Below are 16,112 nucleotides of genomic sequence, written 5' to 3' on the forward strand. Positions count from 1 at the left end.
GCCTTCTAAGGCTTCCTGACATTCCTGCATTGCTGTTTACCCACTGCTCCGCAAACTGCTTTTTTAAAAGCAATCCCAATTTTTTTTTTTTGTCCTGCTGAGAAGAAAAAAAAACTGCTTCTGCTGCTAGCAATTTGGCCTGCACAACACACCAGTCACTGTGTGTGCAGTGCAAGGGGAGGCTATATAGTGGTGTATCAGTGGTGTTGGTTGTTGGGCTGCCTTCTAAGGCTTCCTGACATTCCTGCATTGCTGTTTACCCACTGCTCCGCAAACTGCTTTTTTAAAAGCAATCCAATCTCCCTTATCCTCTAGTCACTTTTGTCACAGCTGTGCCATCGAGCCTGTCACATAGCGCTCAGATATTCATTGGGCCTCACACAATCCAAAAGTGTCCAGTGTCCAAAAGTGTGTGCAGAGATTCAAAATCTCCCTTATCCTCTAGTCACTTTGGTCACAGCTGTGCCATCGAGCCTGTCACATAGCGCTCAGATATCAGTGGGCCTCACACAATCCAAAAGTGTCCATCCAGTGTCCAAAAGTGTGTGCAGAGATTCAAAATCTCCCTTTTCCTCTAGTCACTTTGGTCACAGCTGTGCCATCGAGCCTGTCACATAGCGCTCAGATATCAGTGGGCCTCACACAATCCAAAAGTGTCCAGTGTCCAAAAGTGTGTGCAGAGATTCAAAATCTCCCTTATCCTCTAGTCACTTTGGTCACAGCTGTGCCATCGAGCCTTTCACATAGCGCTCAGATATCAGTGGGCCTCACACAATCCAAAAGTGTCCATCCAGTGTCCAAAAGTGTGTGCAGAGATTCAAAATCTCCCTTATCCTCTAGTCACTTTGGTCACAGCTGTGCCATCGAGCCTGTCACATAGCGCTCAGATATCAGTGGGCCTCACACAATCCAAAAGTGTCCATCCAGTGTCCAAAAGTGTGTGCAGAGATTCAAAATCTCCCTTATCCTCTAGTCACTTTGGTCACAGCTGTGCCATCGAGCCTGTCACATAGCGCTCAGATATCAGTGGGCCTCACACAATCCAAAAGTGTCCAGTGTCCACAAGTGTCTGCAGAAATTCAAAATCTCCCCTGTCCTATAGACACCTTGTACCTTGTTTTACATTACTATATAGTTTGTTGGATTTTGTCTACATTTCTACCAAAAATGAGGAAGGCTGGTGGAAGAGGCCGTGGAATTGGGCGGGGGTTGGCAGCTGGTAATGATGGTGTTGGTGGTGGATCTGATGGTAGTGGCAAGAGCAAAATAGGACCGAATGCAGGAGGTGCTGACCCTGCGTCATCGTCTGGCTACATAAGGCCTCGAACGCTTAGTTTTCTAGGAGTTGGCAAACCGCTTTTAAAGCCAGAGCATCAGGAAAAAGTTTTGTCTTACATTGCTGACTCAGCCTCCTGCTCTATCGCCTCCTCTTCTTCAGTTGTAAAAAGTAAAAGCACTGAGTCATCATTGGAGGCTCATGTTCATGAACCACACCTTTCCTTGTGTCCTTCACCCCAACCAAGATTGAAGGATGACGCAGGCCATACTACTGATTACTCCATGGAGCTGTTTTCACATACCATGCCTGGATTATCAAGTGAAATGGTGAATTACCCAGGCCAAGATGAATCTGACATGGAGTGCACTGATGCACAGCCGCTGATGGATGATTCTGCTGGTACATTCACTCAGAGCACTACATTGTCCTCGCAGTGTACAGAGCCAGATTCTGACCCTGATGAGACTCAGGTGCCCCTTCCCGCACACTATACCACCATACACGGTGACACAGAGGAAGGTGCACATGACATAGAAGAGGAGGTGATGGATGACCCAGTTGTTGACCCAGATTGGCATCCATTGGGGGAAGAGGGTGCTGCTTCCAATAGCTCAGATGAGGAGCATCCACAGCAGACATCGACATCGCAACAGCTGTTATCTGGCAGGCCCGGAGCACTCCAAAGACAGGTTCCAAACATCAAAAGAGTTGCTGGACAGCTTGTCCAGAGGGTCAAAAGATCACAGCGTGCTAGGCCGCAAAATGTCTGCCAAAGTAGGAAGAGTGCAGTGTGGCACTTTTTTGACCAAAATCCTCATGATCAGGCCAAGGTTATCTGTAAGAAGTGCGCAAATACCTTTAGCCGAGGGAAAAATCTGAAAAATTTGAATACCAGTTGCATGCTTAGACATTTAACCAGCATGCACTTGCAAGCGTGGACACAACACCAAACCTCAAGTGCCACATGTGCAACTGATCACAACGAAGGTAGTCAGCAATGCTACATTGTTTCCCCCACTGTAAGCCCACCGGTTAGCACAGCAGCAAATGTTGAGGTGTCGTTGCGAGACCACAGCAGTCAGGGAATCCCACTGTTATATCAACGAAAGACTGATTCTAGGCCATCAGAAAGAACACCAACTCCATCACCATCATCAACCCTCTCTCAGTCCGCCCTGTCCACCGCTACTTCCACCATATGCAGCTCTCAAGTCCAGCTCACCCTCCCAGACACTATGAGTAGGTCAAGAAAGTACTCAGTCTCTCATCCGCGTACACTGGGTTTGAACGCCCACATTGCCAAACTAATCTCGTTTGAGATGATGCCCTTTCGGTTGGTGGAAAGCACAGCTTTCCACGAACTCATGGCCTATGCAGTACCACGCTATGACCTACCCAGTCGCCACTTCTTCTCTCGCAAAGCCATCCCAGCCCTCCACCATCATGTGAAAGACCGCATTGTCCATGCACTCAAGCAGTCAGTGAGCGGAAAGGTGCACCTCACAACTGATGCATGGTCCGGTCGGCATGGCCAGGGCCGTTACGTGTCCATCACTGCGCACTGGGTTAATGTGGTGGATGCAGGGTCCACAGGGGACAGCGGTGGTGGGACAGTGCTGCCTAGCCCACGGTATAGGAAACAGTTGGCTGTAGGCGTTCGACCCTCCTCCTCCGCCTCCTCCTCCAGAAGCGAAAGCTCGTCCACAGAGCGCAGTCGTACGAGCACTCCATCTGCAGCTGCCACTGTTGCACACAATGTGTCCCCCTATCGAGCAGCTAGTGGAAAGCGTCAGCAGGCTGTGTTGCAGATGATGTGTTTGGGCGACAGACACACCGCCGAGGTGCTGGCCGAGTACTTGAAGCGACAAACTGAGTCATGGCTGGGCAGTGTACATCTTGAGGCAGGCAAGGTAGTTAGTGATAACGGCCGTAATTTTGTGGCAGCCATAGCCCTTTCAAAACTCAGCCACATACCTTGCTTGGCTCACACCTTGAACCTGGTTGTGCAGTGCTTCCTCAAAAATTATCCGGAGTTAACAGCCCTGCTCCAGAAGGTGCGAAGACTGTGCGCGCACATCCGCCGGTCGCCTGTACACTCCGTTCGTATGCAGAAGCTGCAGCGATTGCTCCACCTTCCCAACCACCGCCTCATTATCGACATTGCAACAAGGTGGAACTCCACCCTGCACATGGTGGAGCGGCTGTGCGAGCAGAGGCAGGCCATAATGCATTTGTGGGAGGATACACGGCCAGGCACTTTGAGAGCAGACATGGAGTTGACAGGTGTGCAGTGGTCAAAGCTGAAAGACCTTTGTAAAGTCCTTCAGTGTTTTGAGGAATGCACACGGCTGGTAAGCGCAGACGACGCCATCCTAAGCATGAGCATCCCACTTATGCGTCTGCTCATGCAAACTTTGACGCACCTTAAGGAGCAGGCGTCTGCAGCCAATGTTGATGAGGAGGAAGAGGAGGAGGGAATCCTTGATGACATTCAGCCATTGTCTGCTCAGGGACCTCTCCTGGACGAGGTGGAGGAAGAAGAGGAGGAGGAGGATGATGATGGGGATGATTACTTAGGGGAGGAGGATGCATCTCGTGGGGCAAGTGAAAATGTTGGCGTGGCAAGGTCTGGTACAGGGTTTGTGCGTGACTGGAGGGATGTGGATTTGCCAGAAAGTGCTCCTCAACCCAGCACTCGCAGTGCATCATTGACACCGGGAACATTGGCCCACATGTCAGATTATGCCTTGCAGAACCTAAAAAGGGACCCCCGCATTGCCAAAATGATGAACGATGACGACTACTGGTTGGCCAGCATCCTGTATCCATGCTATAAAGGCAAATTACAAAACATCATGCCACAGGAGAACCTTGACCTAATATTGGCTAATAAACAAGCAACTCTGGTAAATCGGTTGCTTGAGGCATTCCCAGCACACAGCAGCGGTGATGGTTCTCACACGAGCCGTACGGGCCGGGGGCAGCTTGGCAGAGGTGTTCGTGGTGCACACAGCAGAAGTGGCATTGGAGACAGGGGTTTCATGACAATGTTGTGGACTGATTTTTCAAATACCGCTCACACAACTGGTAATACTGCATCGATGGAAAGTGACAGGAGACAGCAGTTGTCAACTATGGTTACAAACTACTTTTCCTCCCATATAGATGTTCTCCCACACAAGTCATTCCCCTTTGACTATTGGGCCGCTAAACTGGACACCTGGCCTGAATTGGCCCAATATGCCTTACAGGAGCTCGCTTGCCCAGCTGCAAGTGTGCTATCGGAAAGAGTCTTCAGTGCAGCTGGATCAATCCTGACAGAAAAAAGGACCCGTCTGTCAACCCAAAATGTGGATGATCTAACCTTCATTAAAATGAACCACGCATGGGTGTCCAAGGATTTTGTCCCACCTTCCCCTGATGACACATAGGGTGACAGAAAAATGGCTTGCTTTGGTCCACCTCTTCCTGGTACTTCACCTATTTCGCCTTTTGCATCAGCTGAATGTCCAACATCAACATATGCCACTTTCTAAAACTCCCTAACTGTGCTGCCTCCCCCCCCATGGTCGGGGTCACCACCTAGCGTGCCGTTGCCCTGGACAGGTGGGTAGGCCGACTCTTGGGCGCGGGCACTGGCACAGGGTCCCTCATAGTGCAATCAAGTGTCTCTGACGGTGGTGGTGCACACCCGCCGTCAGACACACCGCTGTACTATGAGGGGCCCAGTGCCAGTACCGACGCCCACGAGTGGGCCCCCCTTGCTTGGGCAGGGCCCCAGCATTTGCAATCTTTACCTCTCCCTGCTCCTCCGCTGTGTAATCTGGGCCGTCAAATCCATACTGTGCCTGACACCGTCTGAGCCTGCCTCCTGATGTATAGACATTTATTTTGAATGTGTACGCTATCCATACATGTTATCCGGGGAAAAGGGACCCTTTCTAACCTTTGTGCAATCACGTGCAATCCATACTGGGCCTAACACCGTCTGAGCCTGCCTCCTGAGACATATATTTTGAATGTGTACGCTATCCATACATGCTATCTGGGGATACGGTACCCTTTCTAACCTTTGTGCAATCACGTGCAATCCATACTGGGCCTAACACCGTCTGAGCCTGCCTCCTGAGACATATATTTTGAATGTATACGCTATCCATACATGTTATCTGGGGATACGGTACCCTTTCTAACCTTTGTGCAATCACGTGCAATCCATACTGGGCCTAACACCGTCTGAGCCTGCCTCCTGAGACATATATTTTGAATGTATACGCTATCCATACATGTTATCTGGGGATACGGTACCCTTTCTAACCTTTGTGCAATCACGTGCAATCCATACTGGGCCTAACACCGTCTGAGCCTGCCTCCTGAGACATATATTTTGAATGTGTACGCTATCCATACATGTTATCTGGGGATACGGTACCCTTTCTAACCTTTGTGCAATCACGTGCAATCCATACTGGGCCTAACACCGTCTGAGCCTGCCTCCTGATGTATAGACATATATTTTGAATGTGTACACTATCCTTACATGTTATCTGGGGATACGGTACCCTTTCTCACCTTTGTGCAATCACGTGCAATCCATACTGGGCCTAACACCATCTGAGAATGATAGATGGGGCCCACCATACACTGGAACATTCCAAAGGTGGACATCAGACACTGGAGCAGCATTTACAGGGCCCATTATACACTAGAGCATTAGAAATGGGGCCCATTATGTTTGGAGCATTATTTGGGCCCATAAGACAGTAGAGCTTCATCCATGGGGACCAACATATACTGTAGCATTATGTGGAGCTCATCATATACTGTTTCAAACATTATATGGGACCAATGATTCTGTATGGAGAAATAGATGGGCCTCGTCATGAGATGTAAAAAGTGAGGTATTTTTCATTGTACTATACCGCTATTTCTCTGCCGTATCGGAGCATGATGAGTTGTGGTATGTGTTAAAGGGGCGCTCTTTCGCCCAGGGCACATGAAAACCTGGAGCCAGCCCTCCCCCCCCACAGTCTGTAGCCAAATAACCCCCATTTTTCAGTGTGTAACTTGTATTATGAAGTTAATTAAGGTTGACAAGCTTAAGTAAGAAGAATTGATGCTTTTGGCATTCAAATGGGCACTGTTGGTGTGTTTCCTGTCCTCCTCTCACTGCCGACTTTTATTCCCCATTGACTTACATTGGGTTTCGTGTTTCGGGACGACCCCGACTTTTCCCTATAATCGGACGATCTTGCTCGACCCGACTTTTGGAAAAGTCGGGTTTCACGAAACGAAACGCGACCCTAAAAAACCAAAAGTCGCTCAACTCTATTACTTACCTGTCCAGCGACACATCCTCCCGTCCCGTTGTCCCCCGGCCGCATCTGCTTCCGGAGCCGCTCATTAACTTCCGGCGGTATTTACTGCACTTGGTAGTCTTCGGCTTTTTCCGGCAGTGTTCGTCTGGCGGAAGTTAATGAGCGACCTCGGAAGCAGACGCGGCCAGGAGACAGCGGGACGGGAGAATGCATCGCTGGACAGGTAAGTATAATTATAATGTATAGAATTAATTTTCTGCCTTTTTTTTACAGCTCCCCCCACCCCATCCCATATCTGTAAAGTCCGAATTCGGGGTTCGGACGCAAGTTCGAGTCATCTAAAGCCCCAAACTTTACAAAAAACTCGGGCGAACCCGCCGATCCCAAACATCGGGGGGTTTGCCCATCCCTACTAGGTAGGGACAAGTCCAGAAAGCCAAATGCAAAAACAAACCATAAAACTGCAAATTCAAATTTCCTTAACAATAGGCGATATCACAGATCCCCCTGCTCCATCTATCTTTACAATGAAGTTTGCACATGCTGATTAGATGCTTTAATACAAAACGTATGGCCTGAATCAGTCTTTTACTGCTAATGTGTATGTGGATTTTCGCAAAGACCATGAATGATGAGTCTATAATTGTGCCAGTGTTCAGAGTGAACATTGCAAGATTTCTATTTAGTTTTAATAGAGATCATGATATTAAAAATATTCAAAACATTTACCAAATTTTGACAAAAAATAGATATAACATTAAACACCTGATATAAATTTATATATTTCTGAAAAATACACATTGATTTTTAACACTTTTATTAATAGTAGGCAGCATTACAATTAGATTGCAGAAAAAGCAAACAAGGTGAACTAACAAGATGACGAAGATACTTTGGAAATTGTATTACAATATTGTAGTTTTCATTTTTTCTCATCTTTAAGCTTTAGTGGATATTTTTTGAATAACTGTAATATGGATCATTCCTGTAAATGCCACAATTGATATTTACTATTTAGTTTCAGCATTTCTCCTTCTGAAAAGAGCTAATTACCTATAAGTGAGTGCATTGCTTACAAATATATGCAGCCATTTTCCTTTTAATACTTTACGTTTAATATGTGGTTGCCAATTGTGTAATTAGTGTGTCTCCTCATACTATACAATGGTAATAAAGAACTTAGATGAACAAGCCCACAGCAAAAAAATGATCCCCCCACTTCTAGCTGATTACATTGCAATGACCAAATGTCTACATTATGTAAATGGATCCCTTCCATTCTGCTCAGAACACAATCAAATAAAATACTACAGTATTGATTTTCACTAGGGACCAATCATTATAACAGTGTACTGACATACAATGCAATGAGCTTCCTGAGCAAAAGCTTTATCCTGCAGTTACCTCTTCCAAAAGGTCTTTTCAGGTTGTGTACTGTCAACTGAATAAAATGATATAATGTCAATGTTCACATGGAGTGCTTATTATGATGAACTGATTCCAAGCCTCAATTTCATTAACTCTTTGACCCTTTAATTGATTGGTCTTATCCAAAAACTGTAATGATGTCTTGACATTTTCTTTCAAGTTCATCGGCTACTGTGAAGCTGTCAGTAATTACCGTATGTTGGCTGTAAAAATATTTCTCTAAAATGTTTTTGCTCCATCAGTAACCTGGCTAGTGTGGATACAAGTAAACCGAAGCAGCTATATGACTTATCAGAGAACCTAACTAAATTGTTTTTTTACCTTGATTTTGCTACTTATACCTTTATCTCAATACCCTGGCAAACATAGGGTGTTTAGATACCAAATTCCTCAGCACCCAGGGCATATGCCTTGCCAACCCTGTCCTATGCCCATATATTTAGCCCCATAACTATAAACCCCAGATTAATATTCTGTACAGATCACAATACAACGTTCTTAACGCCTTCCTCACATGTACTTGTTCCTCACATTAGATCCTGATGAATACAGTGGGCTTTAGAGATTGAGCACAACAGGTGGCAGCTGTGTTCTACAGCTGGCAGATGTTAGGAACGGCGGAACGCACTTAGTAAAAATAATAATAATATAGTGCATTCGCCGCTCGGAGTCCACCGTGCAGTAGATGATATGACTGCTGCTAAGTGGTGGCAGGAGCAATATGGCGGAAATGCGCACCTGGGTTAAACGTCACCCAGGTGCGCAGAGCAATCTCTGTTAAGTCACAGAGGTGCCAACAAAGACAAATACAATAAGGCTGAGCCTGTTGGAGTCACAGTACTCAGAATAAATGCACACACGGTATCTGGTCACAGGAGCAGAGCCAAAGACAGCGGAACTGCATCCGTCTAGACCTACCGTGCGTGCGACGTCGCAACTGCGGACGTCAAGGAGGGCTGCAACTGCAGCGCGGCGTAGGACACTGCCGCTAGACAAAGCTAGTATGCAAACGCAATGTCGGACGCTAGCAACTGTGGATGATGTAATAGTGGCGCGCAGGCGCTGACTCTAAGCTTAGTCCCTGTCCACATATGTAATATCAGAGGGAAGGGGTTTCAAATGAGTCATTCACCAGAATCATACATCAATCATCATTCACACAGTATCAACTAGAGACTATACTAGCACATGGCGGAACGGCCATGCGTGCTTTTTATAGCAGCCGGGACCTTCCGGAAGCTTCCAGATCTCTGAGATGGACCAATGAGATCTGGAGCAGGACCTGAGCACATGACTCCCGATCTCCAATGGGAAATCGTCTCATGAGCATGCTCAGTAGGAGGACAGAGGGACTTAGCCCCTGGAGAGATTTGCAATCTCTGCGGTAGATAAACAGCAAGAGACCGCAGAATGTAAGGGTCTGGATTCCTGCAGAGCAGATGCAGAAACCTGACGCCAAACAGCAGATAGCTCTAACTGCAGCAATCAGAGCTGAGTTCCAATGCCAGCAGAGGGTTTACTGAAAGACACCATTCAATCTCAAAGATGACAAAAAGTGTAAAATACACATTAATGCAGAAACACTTTAGTGCAGTGTGTCAATCTCGGCTGGGTATATTGGCAGCATACAGAAAAATTTTGAAATTGGGGGGAACATTCTTTGAAAGACAAAATGACATGAAACCAATTTTTTTTTCTATACGCCTTTTAAACATTTTTGCCGTGTTTATTTTTTTAGAGCTCGGGTCATTATGGATGTGGTGTTAACAAATGTGCACTCATACTGTAGTTAAGTCCCCATAAAGTAGTTAAGCCTCATAACCAGGTCCCCATATGGTAGTTATGTCCCCATATTGTAGTTATGCCCCCATATCCAGGTCCCCATATTGTTTTATGTCCCCATCCAGGTCCTCATATTCTAGTTATGTCCCAATTTATTTCCCCATATTGTAGTTATATCCCCATCCATGTTCTCATATTGTAGTCATGTCCCCATATCCAGGTCCTCATATTGTAGTTATGGCCCCATCCAGGTTCTCATATTGTAATCATGCCCCCATATCCAGGTCCCCATATTTTTTATGTCCCCATCCAGGTCCTCATATTGTAGTTATGTCCCAATTGAGGTCCCCATATTGTAGATATGTTCCCATCCAGGTCCCCATATTGTAGATATGTCCTTATCCAGGACCCCATATTGTAGTCATGTCCCCATATCAAGGTCCTCAAATTGTAGTTATGGCCCCATCCAGGTTCTCATATTGTAGTCATGTCCCCATATCCAGGTCCTCATATTGTAGTTATGACCTCATATTGTAGTTATGGCCCCATCCATGTCCCCATATTGTAGCTATGTCCCCATCCAGGTCCCTATATTGTAGTCATGTCCCCATATCCAGGTCCCCATATTGCAGTCATGTCCTGATATTTGGTCCACATATTGTAGTCATGTTCCCATCCAGGTCCTCATATTGTAGTTATGTCAATAGGTTTTAGAGGAGGAAAATAGAAAAAAGTGAAGCAAAAATGTGGTCAATTCTGTACTAATATCCCGCATTCTGGTAAATATATGTCCCCAATCCAGGTATACATTGTCCCCTCATCCCTATTCTAGTATGCATAGCCCCCTCATCCCTATCCTAGTAAGCTTGACGCCCATCCCTATCCTGGTATACATCACGCCCATCCCCATCCTGGTATGCATAGCCCACTCATCAACATCCTGGTATGCATAACCCTCTCATCCCCATCCTGGTATGCATGGCCCCCTCATCCCTATCCTGGTGTGCATGGCCCCTTCATCCCTATTTTGGTATGTATGGCCCCCCTCATTCCTAGTCTGGTATGCATGGTCCCATCATCCCTATACTGGTATGCATGACTCCCACCCACAATCTGATATGTATGATCCCCTCATCCCTATCCTGGTATGCATGGCCCCCTCATCCCTATCCTGGTATGCATGGCCTCCTCATCTCTATTCGGGTATGCATATGCCCCTCATCCCTATCTTGGTATGCATGGCCCCCTCATCCCCTTGTGGTGCTAATAAAAATATGGATGTCTTATAGCCTACATATTGTAATATATTGCTTATATGCTTTGATATAGTATGGTCACTAGACCAAGGGTGGAAAGTATTGCAAATATGAAATATGGTTATTTGAATCCAAACACTATATATTGCAATATACTATGGTGTAATATCATTAATGCTGAACATTGATACTGAGCCACAAAGCGTTTGCTCTCTGTCAATACCATAATACAAGGAATTGTTATGTGGTCTTTGAAGCTCTGTGTTTCAAAGATTCATTATCCTGATTTGCACACAAGTGACCACTGTGATATTTGCTTTGTCAAACAGTGATAGATACTGTTTTGATGGTCTCATGTAGCAATGGTCATGCATCACATCAATAATCAAGGACCGATTGTGATACAAATGAGACAAGTATGAGTGTGTGCCTGGGTTACGATAGGTATCCAGTTTTCAGAATAGGTGATTATGGAAGTCATGCTGCCCATATGCGACCATCTTAGAGCGTTATGCTATGATCATGAAGAGTTAACTTTGTAACAAGCAACATATGTTGAACTTTGAACAGTGCAACATTGATTGTTAAAGGCAAACAGATCTTGGGTTGGTGCAAACAAAACTTTACGATTGTAGTAGTCTATAACAAACAGACCTTGGAGTCTTGTGCTGTTATCAAGACAACAACCAACTGTGCAATTTCAAGATTCTAATGCAGCTTAAACATACTGCACAGATGTAATAGGGGAGGATCTGGAAGTTGTGTATAAAAAGGTGGACATAAAAAGTTGGACCCTTTGTCAGTGAGGGAGGGACATTTTCCATAAGATATCGTGGGTGCACAATTTCTGTGATGACAAGACCAGAGTATTTCCTTCTCGCTGACACTGTGGTCCCTCCAGTGGAGAAGTGATGCTACAATACTTGGTAATGTATAGTAATGATGCTTATTTCTCTATGTACTATAATTCATATTAATTGTATGATTCACATGAAATGAATTAACAAAACAGAGTAATATTATATCTGCCATTCCATTAATTTGGTGTTTTATCATTTAAATTAATCATTGTATAATAAAATTGTGTCATATCCAAGTGGTGCCTTCTTTAAAGCCGTATCCGAACCTTATTGCTAAACAGTTGGCAATACATAAATTGGCGTAGTCGGCAGGGTACGCAGAAGGCTCAGAAGTTTTTTATACTCTTTGTGATAGTGTGATATTGCGTAGAACATGCCTGTTTTTAAGAAAGGGGATGGTTGTGTGGGGATTCCTGGCTGGACCAGGGCTCCATACAATATTATAGCACAGGAAATGCATTTTTGTGGCTTGGCAAAACCCTGGGAGAATAAGCTCAAGGGCTCAGAGCCCCATGATGTTGTTGTTGTACTCATGGGGATCCCTGCAAAGGCAGATGATGCAGATAGCCTCTCGATGTTGGTAAGTTACTCGAGGGTGTCCCTGCAAAGGCAGGTGATGCAATTAACCCCTGATGTTGTTGATGTACTCAGAGGTGTACCTGCTAAGGCAGGTGATGCAGTTAACCCCTCGATGTTGGTAAGTTACTCGAGGGTGTCCCTGCAAAGGCAGGTGATGCAGTCAGCACCCCCTGATGTTGTTGATGTACTCAGGGGTGTCCCTGCTAAGGCAGGTAATGTAGTGTCTTTAGGACGGCGTATGTGGATTTTACTCAGTGCATACCGAGATATGCATGACCAAAACACCCATATGCAAAGAAAGTTGTCGGAAATGGAACAAAAAGTGGTTGTAAGTGAGTCTATTGAGACTCCAGGGTAGGAGGAAACTCCATATCATATTTTTTCGACTAAGTGGTCGCACAGTGTTGGTTGAAGTGAACATTGGGACAAATATTGGCAAAATGCAGAGCCTGCTGAGGTAGCAGAATGCTTGCAGAAAGTAAAAGTAGAAAAAGGGAAAGAATTATGTGCTCTTGGTAAGTGTGGCTGGATCCTGCTATCTGCGTATAGAAAATAGCATGAGGAAAAGCAAAGAATGTTAGCTAAAGTGCAGGAATTGGAAATACAGCTATGTGAGGCCCAGAATGCATTGGTGGTAGCACAGGGTCAGAATAAGTTAGTAATGGACAAATGTGTTGGAACTCTGCATGATACAGAACAGGCTGCTGCATGTGTAAAACAGTATAAGTGCAGAAAGAAGAGGGGGAAGGTGAAAAGGAAGAAAGCTTTGGCCATGGCCAGAGCAGAGATGAGGAACCCAGATCAGTGGGATGGTGATGCACAGGAGTCAACTGACTCCAAAACTGTCACCTACCCAGAACAGGGGGATGATCATTTTAATGGGGAGATGGAAATGGATCCTCTTCTTAACCCATTAAAACCTCATCATATTTGCCAGACCCAGGTTGTAGAGACAGCTACAGGGAAGCAAAACCAGAATGAGGTAGAAGATTGCAGTGTGTCTAATAGATTTGAGTTGCAATCTACCTTAAGTAGAAGAAATACTAGGGGTGGCAAGACCCTGTCAAGGTTCAGATTCAGGCGATCTGATGATCCCATGTTGTTCTGTAGCAATTATTTGGCATTGCACAGAAATGTTTGCAATCATCCAGATATGTCTCAGAATTATCCTAGTTTTCTATTTTCAATGGCAAATCATTGTAATGTAGATTATGCCACAAGAGTGTCTCTAAGAAATACCAGTTCATATGAAAGATTTGTAAAACTATTAACTGAGTGGTGTCTTAAGTCAAAAGAGCAGGATGAAGTATCCGAGAATGTGTCTACTGTTTACAGGCCTAGGTATTGCTTTAAATATGGGAAGATGGGCCACATTAAACGTTATTGCAATCCCAAACTAGAGAGCCATTCATTGCACCAGAATATTGATGGCATTGAGAATAAGGAAGACATTGCCATCTACGATACTGAATTTACAGACTCATGTAAAAAAGCCGACTTTGCTACAACTGCACAAAAGTCGCAAGAAATGCAGATCCCAACGGTGGATAAGAGTGAGGCTGGTTTCACACTTGCGGTTTTTTTCACGGCATTTTAGCGCTAAATAGCGCATGCGTTTTTTTTCCTATACTTTGCATGGGATGCGCTTATGTGCGCATACACATGCGTTTGTACGCATTTTACCGCGCATGCGTTTTTTTGCGGTATGCGCTCGGGCGCACAAAATGCATCCTGTTGCATTTTTTGGTGCGTCCGACTTGCCTCAAAAAAACGCATGCGCGCGCAATGCGTTTTTTTACAGCAAGACACCCATTATAGTCTATGGGTGCGCATATGTGCGCATTGGCATGCTCATGTATGCGTTTTTTTGCACATGCGTTTTTTTTGTTAATCATGGAATTTAGGGGTTTGGGTTAGAGTTAGGGTTAGTTAAGGGGTTTAGGGTTAGGGTTAGGGTCAGGGTCAGGGTTAGGGTTAGGTTTAGGGTCAGGGTTAGGGTTAGTTAGGGTTTAGGGTTTGGGTTAGGGTTAAGTATGGTTTGGTTAAGGGTTAGGGTTAGGGTCAGGGTTAGGGTTAGGGTTAGGGTCAGGGTTAGGGTTAGGGTTTTAGGGTTAGGGTTAGGTTTAGGGTCAGGGTTAGGGTTAGTTAGGGTTTAGGGTTTGGGTTAGGGTTAAGTATGGTTTGGTTAAGGGTTAGGGTCAGGGTTAGGGTTAGGGTCAGGGTTAGGGTTAGGGTTAGGGTTAGGGTCAGGGTTAGGGTTAGGGTTAGTTAGGGTTTAGGGTTTGGGTTAGGGTTAAGTATGGTTTGGTTAAGGGTTAGGGTCAGGGTTAGGGTTAGGGTTAGGGTCAGGGTTAGGGTTAGGGTTAGGTTTAGGGTCAGGGTTAGGGTTAGGGTTTAGGGTTTGGGTTAGGGTTAAGTATGGTTTGGTTAAGGGTTAGGGTCAGGGTTAGGGTTAGGGTCAGGGTTAGGGTTAGGGTCAGGGTTAGGGTTAGGCTTAGGGTTAGGTTTAGGGTCAGGGTTAGGGTTAGTTAGGGTTTAGGGTTTGGGTTAGGGTTAAGTATGGTTTGGTTAAGGGTTAGGGTCAGGGTTAGGGTTAGGGTCAGGGTTAGGGTCAGGGTTAGGGTTAGGGTTAGTTAGGGTTTAGGGTTTGGGTTAGGGTTAAGTATGGTTTGGTTAAGGGTTAGGGTCAGGGTTAGGGTTAGGGTTAGGGTTAGGGTCAGGGTTAGGGTTAGGGTCAGGGTTAGTAAAGTCATGGTTTGGGTTAGTGTGAGGGGCCACCTAATGTTTGGAAAAAACGCAAACGCGGTAAAAACGCACTAAAAACGCATACAAACGCATAAAAACGTTGCGTTTTTTTCATGCATGCTCTTAAAAATGCTTGAAAAAAATGCAGCAGTTGTATGCTTTTGTATGCGTTTTTTCAATGCGTTTTTTTGCGGGAAAAACGCGCTGCAAAAAAAAGCAAGTGTGAAACCAGCCTTAGACTGGGAAAGCGCAGAATTTGTCATATTGTAGACCCCAAAAAGGCGGTGCTACTATTCCTGTGTTCTGTCTATGGGGCTGGATCATTTTACATTGGTCACCAGTCATCATTCCTGTGTTATTTTTTAAGACAATACAACGTATCCAGTGAGGCTGTTTGTTTTTTTTGTCCAGATAGGATAAGGACAAAGTGCAATATTTGACTTGTACCTATTATAACCTTTTCTTTGTTTTTTTTCAGACTGGACAAACCAGTTTTTCAGAGGAATCGGATTCAATGTATTTAGCTATATATAAGACATGGGGGTAGACAATGAGCTCAAAGGTAAAGGTTAAAATAATTGTTTGCAAACAATTAAATAAGTAATCATCCCATTGTGATGAATCAGACTGTATTTAGCTAAAAGCTGTGGTTTAGTTTTATGTATGTTCTTAATCTTTATTTTCAATTAGGAACATAATAGGTTTGTAAAATCCATTTGTAAGTTGCATCTTGAACAGTTACATTTGATATTTCAATGAATGGAGGTAATGTGATAGATCAGATTTATCGAGCAGAAATGTATGAATATTGAGTAAAGTGACATGTCAATAATACAGAGAGAAGCTAGAATAGCTCAGTCAGTGG

The sequence above is a fragment of the Dendrobates tinctorius genome, unplaced genomic scaffold, assembly GCF_039654945.1.
Source record: "Dendrobates tinctorius isolate UK_male_01 unplaced genomic scaffold, ASM3965494v1 ptg000064l, whole genome shotgun sequence".
Taxonomy (NCBI): domain Eukaryota; kingdom Metazoa; phylum Chordata; class Amphibia; order Anura; family Dendrobatidae; genus Dendrobates; species Dendrobates tinctorius.